The sequence below is a fragment of the Coffea eugenioides genome, chromosome 3 (genome assembly GCF_003713205.1).
Source record: "Coffea eugenioides isolate CCC68of chromosome 3, Ceug_1.0, whole genome shotgun sequence".
NCBI lineage: Eukaryota > Viridiplantae > Streptophyta > Magnoliopsida > Gentianales > Rubiaceae > Coffea > Coffea eugenioides.
Genome location: NC_040037.1, coordinates 6,169,525 through 6,178,797, shown reverse-complemented (window position 1 = coordinate 6,178,797; position 9,273 = coordinate 6,169,525).

Here is a 9,273-nt window from a genome sequence, read left to right as displayed (position 1 = left end):
TGAATGAAATGAACAAAACTAGGAGCAAAAGATAAAATCAAAATGCTAAGATTTTTCCTTTTTTTGTGTTTGATTAATGATTTTCCTTTTTTTTTTCAATTAATAAACAGTAAAAAGAAATAAAACATATTTTTCATGCATAATTTTTCTTTTGACAAATTTTGTGCTAAAAGTCTTACAAAAAAATAAACAGCTAAAAGGGCAAAGAAAGGATACAAAATAAAAATAAAAACTAAAATAAAACAATAGATAATAATAATAATCTAAAATGCTATGCAAATGCTAAAAAAAAATCTAAAACCAAAATCATGAAATTAACAAATAAAAAAATAGACAAGAATTATCACTAAAAACAAAAATAAAAATAGAATAAAAATTATTTAAAAATTTGGTGTCTACATGAGCCATGTGTTTTTGGCTTTTTGTAACACCACAACACTTGCTAGACTAGGTGGATAGGACATTTGTTGAATTGGGAAAAATCTAGAAATTAGGAAGAAACAACGAAGAGGCTTCGGGCAGAGAAGGAAAAGGAAGAAAAAAAAGGGTTTCGGGTGAGGGAGAAAAAAAGAAAAAAGAAATCGAGAGAAAGAGGGAAGATAGAGAGAAGGTGATGGCTGAGGATCAAGAGAGCAAGCAAAGGAGGAGGAGGAAACAACAGAAAAGAAGAGAAAGAAACCAGGAAAAGGAAGAAACTGGGGAGGAAAAGAAAGAGAGCTTTCGGGCAGGAGGAAAAAAGAAAGAAAGAAAGAAAGGGAGAAGAGAAAAAGAGGGGAGGAAGAGAGGATCTAGGGGGAAACCTAGGGGAGATTAGAAAGGAAAACGAAAGGCAAAAGAAAGGCAAAAGAAAGAAAGGTGAGAGGAAATTAGCGAGGGAAGGAAAAATTTTCTGTTGGAAAAATTTCGGGTACCAAACTGATCAATCAGCTTTCTTGTAGATCAATTTTCAACTCGATTTCTGGTTGTTTAAGCTAGTTTTGTTTTTCTGCACCACCATCTCTGGATACCCATGAACAATTCTTGTTAAGAAATCATCCGGAAAACCCTCTCCAACCCTCTCAAATCGCAGCTCAAAATGACGAGCTTGTCATTGCTGAAATTTCTGCAGCAAACCCTCTTGAACTTCGTTTCTAGATTGGCGTGATCTCTGGAGTAATTTTCACATTCGTTCTACTCTACAAAGGTTCCAAGGTAACCTTAACTTCTTCTTTTATTACTTTAACACCATTTTTTGTGAGAATCCAAGTTCATATGCAAAGAATCTTGAGTGGTTTTGCTGTTGTCAATGTTTGATAGCCGTGTGTACACTAGTTGAATGCTGGTCTTTGCATTAGTTGCTGCGTTTTGTTAGTCTTTGATGAGTTTGAGAGAGGAAATGAAGGAATAGCTAATCTTACAACTATGAATCAAGATCTTCATTTTGCTGCCTCATCATCTTGCCGTTTCTCTTGTTTGAAACCTGAATTGCGTGTTTAGGTGATGAGCTTTGAATCTCAGGTTTAGTGATTGTCATATTGGGTTTAGCCTTGGTGTGCCATAGAAAAAAGGTTTCATTTTCATTCTTCACGCAAGATATGATGATGAGCTTTGATGATTGTTTGGTCCGAGGTTTCTTCGATGCTTGCATGAGAAATTTGACAAGATTTAGGTTCCTGTAGTTATGCATGCTTGTTGCCTTTTGTTGTCTCCATTTTTCTTTTTTCCTGTTCTTTCATTTGCTCAAGAAGCTGTTTTCTTGTCTCTCTGTGGAGCTTTGTTGATGTTGCTCAGAGTTTTGTTTTGGAGTGATTCTGGTTTGATTTATTTCATGAAGTAAGATTTTAACTGCTGCTTTTTTTTCATGATGCAAAATACGTATGAATGTTAATTGGTTAAGTGAACTTCCATGGGAAAACCCAGAACTAGTGGAAATCTTTTGAATGAACTTGGAATTTGCAAACTTTCCCCATCCTAGTTTTTCCGTTCTCTTGTATGTATAATAAGGTATTGGGATGATGAGCTTAATAAGAACTTGGGGTTGAATTCTTGTTTGACATGGTTGTTAGAATTTGCGCATGAGATTGCTGACGTTTCAAAGCATAAGAAAAGTTGCAGAAACTCTTCTTCTTCGGTACTTGCATGAAAGTTCCTAAAATTGTATTTTAATCCCTGTATTTTTAAATAAATTCACTATGGCCCTAAAACTTTTATAATTTTTCAATTAGGTCCTTGTTTGTTTTTAAATTCTTGAATATAGGTTATTTACTTTCATTTAAATGCTTTAATTGTTCAATCTCATGATTATTTTCATTTTTTTTTACATATTATTGCTTTTATTTGTTAATTAAATTGGTACATTGACTACTTTGTTGATTTTGAAGTTTTAAACAGGGTAAATCCAAACCCAATTAGCTACTACTTTAAGGGGAGGTATTTTCTTTTATTATTTAAAATCTTTTATGTGCTCCTATATGTTTTTATGTGTGTAATTGCATGTTTTTTGAATGCTTTTATTTTATTTTATTTATTTATTTATTCACTTTATTTGTTTTAATTGTGTATATTTAATTTAATTGTTGATTATTTGAGAGGCATTTAAATGCCAAATTGTAATAGTAGGGGGTTCAAGACATGTATTTAGATAGAATATGTAATAGTTAGATAATTATTTTATTATTTTAGTCTTCCCACCCTTAGATTGTAATTAGGGCCCTTAAATGCAATAGTTAGGTCTCTATTTGCTTTTTATTTACTTGTGTGTGCTTGCATGCTTATGTGTTTATGTGTTTACTCGTTTTCTTAGGGTCATTACATTGAGAGATCATGCTTACGTGCTATGTACTCTATGTGATTTATGTGTTTACTTGCTTTTATTATGTTTTATATGATTTATGTGATTATAATAAATGCATGACGTCACCACACTAGTCCAACGCTAGTTGTGATCCTATTTCCTCGATTTTTCGCTTGTCCAATGCTAGTGAGAACTTGTAGGCATGGGTCAGTCCAATTCTAGACCCTTAGGGACTGTCTATGCGTTAGATCATGTTTGTGTGACAATCACTACATTTCATGCATATTTTCTATTCTTTTTAGGATTTTTACCATTGTTGCATGATATTTCCCCTATAGGTATATCCTTTATCCCTATGTGTGAAACACGACATTTAGGCTTGCATTCCATTTAGGAAATTAGACATAAGTTAGTTCATTCGTTTGACAAAAAATTAGGAGAACTAATCCTTCAAATATGGGATATGGATGAGTATGGCCTCTTGGCCTCAGCACGCTCGTATCTCCTCTATAAAAAGGAAAATTTAGTCACGAATCTTAGTTTCTCGCACCTGTTATGATGCATTCCTTTAAATCATGTATATTTGTATATTATTATTTTCTTTCTTTTCTTTTCTTTGAATCCCATATTTGGCATATTCGTGACTTCTTCAAAGAGTCACTCTTGGACATCACAATTAATGTGATTTGCACCAATCAAAATTTGAAGAGATATTTCGACCCTTCCGATATCCAGTAGGTCTAAGTTTGCATCCATATAGTAACATCCAAATGTGATAAATTTTATAGGTTAAATTAAGAAAATTTTTCGACTAAATCACGCAACTAGCCTTGGTTAGGTTGAAAGAGTGCTTTGGATTTTATCCTTGCCTTCCCTTTTTTCAACCGTGACTCCCGAGCCTTTTTCTCTTAATTTTCGAAGATTTAGAGTCGTTTAAAAAGGGTTTTCTCTACTTTTTATTTAAAATTCATTTTAGGTGACTTGGTACACCTTAACTCAATATCAAGTGGCGACTTCTATTTTTCTTAAAAACCCTTTTTAGACTATTATTTTGAGCCAAAATCGTCGCACTTTTTAAGTCTCATTTCAGGCCCTTTTTTCTTTATTTATTCTCTAAAAACCAAAAACTCATTTTCACTTAAAATTAATCAAAAATTCATTTTTATAACTCGTGATTTTATTTTTCAAAAAAAATGGGGCGCGACAGTTGGCGATTCCACTGGGGACTTTAGAGGGTCCGAGCATTTGATTTAGTCAATCCTTTTCTTTTTCTAACCTTTTTTATATCACATTTGGAGGTTTTAGATTGCATTTTTTCTTTTTTAGATTTCTTGCATTTAACACGTGCAATTGTCTCGATACCCGTGTATGTGATGAATAAAGTGTTTATTTTCTTTCATTCACTTATGTTTATACATTGCGCTTGCATCTTGGGAGGGATAGCCACCCTAGAACTTTTACCCACCTGCGATGGTATTTAGTCCCTCCATTTAAAAGGAGCACTTCATACTTGCATACGTTTTACTTTATAACCCGTTATTTCTTTTTACTTTTAGTGGTTGTCACACCACTACACCCAATTAGGAATAGAATCGATCCATTTGGACATGTGGCCGTGGCACGACGTGCGCGTAGCAATGTCCGAGGGATCACTCGAACCACCGACTCTTAGGCCTTGGGATTGATGACCTTTCGCTTTTGGTCTGAAGGTGTGGGGACCTGAAGTTTTATCGAGTCTAGATGTATTAGTGTGCCCAATCTCATGCATCCACATTAGAAATCGCCTAGGATAGAGCCGACCATACCCAACTAGGAACACTAGGCACGAAGGGAGGGATCCCACCCCTCTTTCCTAATTCTTCTTTTTTTTCGCTTTTTGTAACATCTAATTGCCCAACGTGTTATGTGTTATTTGTTGAACTAACATTTCCTTGTTTTCTCGTCTATTGCATTCATAAACCTTAGAAATAAGAGTTCTGACTTGATACTCTTTTAGAACCTATCTTCTTAGATAGGTTATTGCACGTTTAAATTTCGATGTATTGCATTCGTAGGTTAATAATTGCACATCACTCTAGACTCACCCTAGCATATGAAGGGTCCCTTAGGTCATGTTTTCATTTCAAATTGCATATTTAATCGCTTTGATAAATTGGCATCATGCATAAACCTTAGAGGGAATGTCATTTAGGGAATCCCATGTTAAGAATAAGCCAACTGTGACAGCCGCACTTCCTCCTAAGGCCAACCAAAGGGTTCGGCGGACCGGCTGCCCAACTCTCGCCAGGACTCAGTCGTACCTCAAGTAAAACCAGAAGAAAACCACAAGAACAAGTATATAACAATTCTCAACTTAAAGCAAAACTTATATACAAATCTATCTCAAAAGAAAGTACAAACTCAAATATACAAAGGTTCTTCAATTTTTCAAACATCCAACCCGTGCCAAACGCTAGGGCGAGAACCAATACAAAATTCAAAGAACTAGACTAGGCTAGTCTATACAGAGCTCTCGTCCTTGCTCGCCTTCCCCTACTAAGGAAAACAAAACTAAAGGAATGAGCCAAAATCTCAGTGAGGCTCCGAACACATAAGTAAACAAGAAGTCCAATGCAATAACCATAGATAACCAATAATTCAAGAAACATTTACAATGTAAAGCAGTAATAACACATTCATTAAAAGGATACGTATTTACATGGAGCCATTCATTCATTAATTCTCCTTTCATTTCCTTATTCCTCCAATCATTTGAAAATGCATTTTTGTAAATAAAACCCTTCATTTACAATACCACTCGTTCATTCATTCCATTTCACCCCCTTCCGGACGTTGGCCGGACTCCACCCGACAACAAGGTAATACTCGAGTATACCAAACATTCACCCAGGGTCACCAAATCGCCCGACCGAGTCCGCTTCTGGCTCGAGTCGATCGGTAACGAAGAGCAGGGCCCAGTTCAACCAAAAGGCTTACATTCATGCACATATAATCATTCAATCATTGTCAATTTCACATTCATTTAGGTCGAGTGCGATAAAGTACACACTCGCCTAGAAAACTCATTTTAAACAATCATTGAAAGCATTTAACATGTTATCAAACATCCATAACAAGCCACATAGTCAAGAGAAACAAAACAAATAAGAACACTCACCTATTTACGCAAAATAACGCCCAAAATATCCCTTCGGATAATACCCTCAGTCACCGATGAAACCTAGGATTAAGCGAGAGAAAATATTACAGTTCATCTAGCAAAAACAATTAGGTGAAATCAAAGAAAATCTGACTAACGACGCGAAGAACGTATAAAGATGACTTTAAAAGTGAAAAGAGGGCATTTGGACCTAAGGATGGGAATAACAAAGGGTTTCACAAATCAAACACAAAACTAAACTAAAAAGGGTTATAGAAAATTCCAACGGAAAACACTTGGACCGAAGACAAATTAGAATCCAGTTAGATAGGTTAAAGAAATATTTTTTTGAATCGTTTATGTGGCTCAAAATCAACATATATTTAAGTAGATATTATATAACAAATGTATTGATGAAAATCATGTGAAAAAGGAGGACAAAATACCTTAATTTCACACTTAAAACCTCACTTGAAAGTAGTTTTCCCGTGGCCGAGAAAATCCTAATTCATACCTCTTTATTTTGGTATGGAGTAAGTAAACATTTGAAGTTTCAAACTGAAGAGGTACCATGTTTTCAAATAGTAAAACGGTTATGATATTCGCCAAGCGAAAATATATAAGTTCAAATAGAGATGTAGCTCCTCGAACCCCCTTCGAGAGAACCGATGTAGTTTTCAATGAAGTACGACCAACTCGACACAAAAATCACATTTCCAACTCCACTCTAACTCACTCAAATTACAAGAAAATAAACGGACAACATTTCCCCTTTAATCACTTCACTTTCACCCTACCATCAAATACCAATTCTCATAGCAATTAATCATAATCACATATAATATATTGGAGGCTCTTAAACCCCCTTAAAGTACAACCAATTGGAATCTCAAGAACCAACCATGAGAAAGCCCCTAAATTAAAACCCTAACACTGCAATTTCCACACAACTGCGAAAATTTTTCGCAAATAACCACAATTAATATGCACAAGCTTCATTTTATACCATATCAAGTTATCATTCCATGACCAACTAACAATAATCATATAAAATCAGAAAATTCCCCAATAAATCAGAAATTGATCCAACTTTACTTACAATCATGAAATCTTTTACAAAATAGCCTAACTAACCTCTAACAACCACCAATTAACCATTATTAAAGCAAGAGATACTTTCTTATTCTTATCCAACTTACCTCAAACTCTAGAAAGCTAGCAACTTAGAGCTTCCCTTTCAAAAACAACTCCACCAAGACCTTTAATCTTTCGTAGCTAGCACTTGTACGGAGTAGTTTGTAATTCCACCAGTTAAAACTCAAGATTTGAGCAAAAATTGAAACTAGAAAATGAAGAGCTTTCTTGGTTTTTCTCTCAAGATAGCCGGTCAAGCAAGGAGCAAAAATGAAGATATTTCAGCCAAAAGTAGGATAAGAAAGAAGAAAACAGCTGGTCAAACCTGGCTGCCGGACCTGCCACGTCACAATCAGGCCGGTTTCTGGCCGAATTCCAGGCCGAATTCAAGGCAGTGGCGGATCAAATTTTTTTCAAATCCCTCACGCAATCCGGCCAAGAACTGGCCGGATTTGCGGCCGGATTTGGTACAAAACATTTTCAGCAGAAATTTTTCTTTCCAAGTTCACATGCCGCGTTCGTCCGTACTTCCAACAAAGATATATATATATATAATCTCACACAAATACACTTAATATACACAACCACACGCTCACATTTACAATGAAAACCCTCCTTAGAAATGGATAGCAAAATGTTTTCATTTTAAGAAGGAAAGTGAAATTAAATCAAAAATGCTGAGAATATGTGAAAATTTTAGGGTTCTCACACCAACCCTATATTCCCATGGGTATTTAACCCTATTTTGGAATTTTCACGTTTAAATTCCAGTTTAACCGGAAAAATGGGACCATTAGATAAGATACTTGACACCAATTTCTTGTCTCTAGAGGGAACGCCCTCGACGAGTCCAGCAAATATTAGTAGCACCGGTTGAGGTACAGAGGTGGCTCGCATTGCTTTTACCTAGTGAAATTAAACAAATAGCCTCCCACTTAGGACCAATCGGAGATTTTAAAGATATCAAATCAGACGGCTACTTAATAGAGGCTTTGGTACATTTGTAGGACTTTTTTTGCTCCGCATTTAAACTAGGCAAGAAAAAGATGACCGTGACAATTAAGGAGATATCTGGCCTCCTTAATTTATTAACTCATTGTACCACAGTAATATTTCTGTTTGTGTCTAGCAAATCTGAGTTCTGTCATTTTACTGGGTTAAAGGAATCCGTAATACAAGGGTTTGATCAAGGCATAGATGTGAAATTTCTATTCGACTGATTTGTGTTAAGAGATGGGTTCGAGAGACACTTAGGAGATTTTTTATTTACATCCAAAACAATGTGGGAGCGTAAAAGACTATGGGTGTACGGATTGGTTATGGCCGGAACTTACCTTTTCCCGAGGAAAGACAAGAAGATAGCTTTTAAACTTACCAAAGTCATGTTTGATTTGTTTCTAGGGATAAAGATAGGCAATGCTCTATTGTTCCGACTATCTTAACCGATATCTTTGTAGGTTGCACTACTTGTCAAAAGGGTGAAAAATTCTTTCATGGATCAAATTTAATTCTTCATATATGGGATATGGAGCACTTTATGAGGCGATTACCTATTCCTGATAGTTTGCCGATATTTGGGTAAAATTGGAAAGTCACGCATCACAAGAGGGTTAATGGAAATGGTTTACCAAGTAATGCATCTGAGTATGTGGATTTCTTAAGAAACTTGCCTGATCAAAATGTCAGATGGGTTTTAGATTGGACCAATTGTGTTAAATCAGTATTTCGCACCAAAGCATCAGAGTTCATTTCATTGTTAGGCACCTAGGGTATCATGGCTTATGATCCGAAGAGGTTTCTCCGACAGTTGGGCCATATCCAAGAATTGCCATATAAATTTGATTTAACCGAATTCACCATTGTTTTTTACAAAGGGATGTGTCCAAGTGAAATTCTGATAAAGATTCCTATTATTGAGACCTATGGGACATTGTCTGACGACGAGCACGTCAAGTACATTCCGAAACTCAAACAAAAGGGTTTAGTAACTCCGCAGTATGAGGATTGGTTTAAGGGTTTTGGTACTCAAGAATCACAAGATGAACCATCCGAGGAGGTCAAGAGATTGATGGCCATTATTGAAGCTAAGGACAAAGAAAATTTGCAACTAAAAGAGACCATCAAAACTAGCAAAGAGATGGCAGAGAAGCATAAGGAGGCATATGAAAAGATGCGAGAAAAACACCAACAATTGAAAAGACAATGTTGAGAACTGTACGATCAAGTA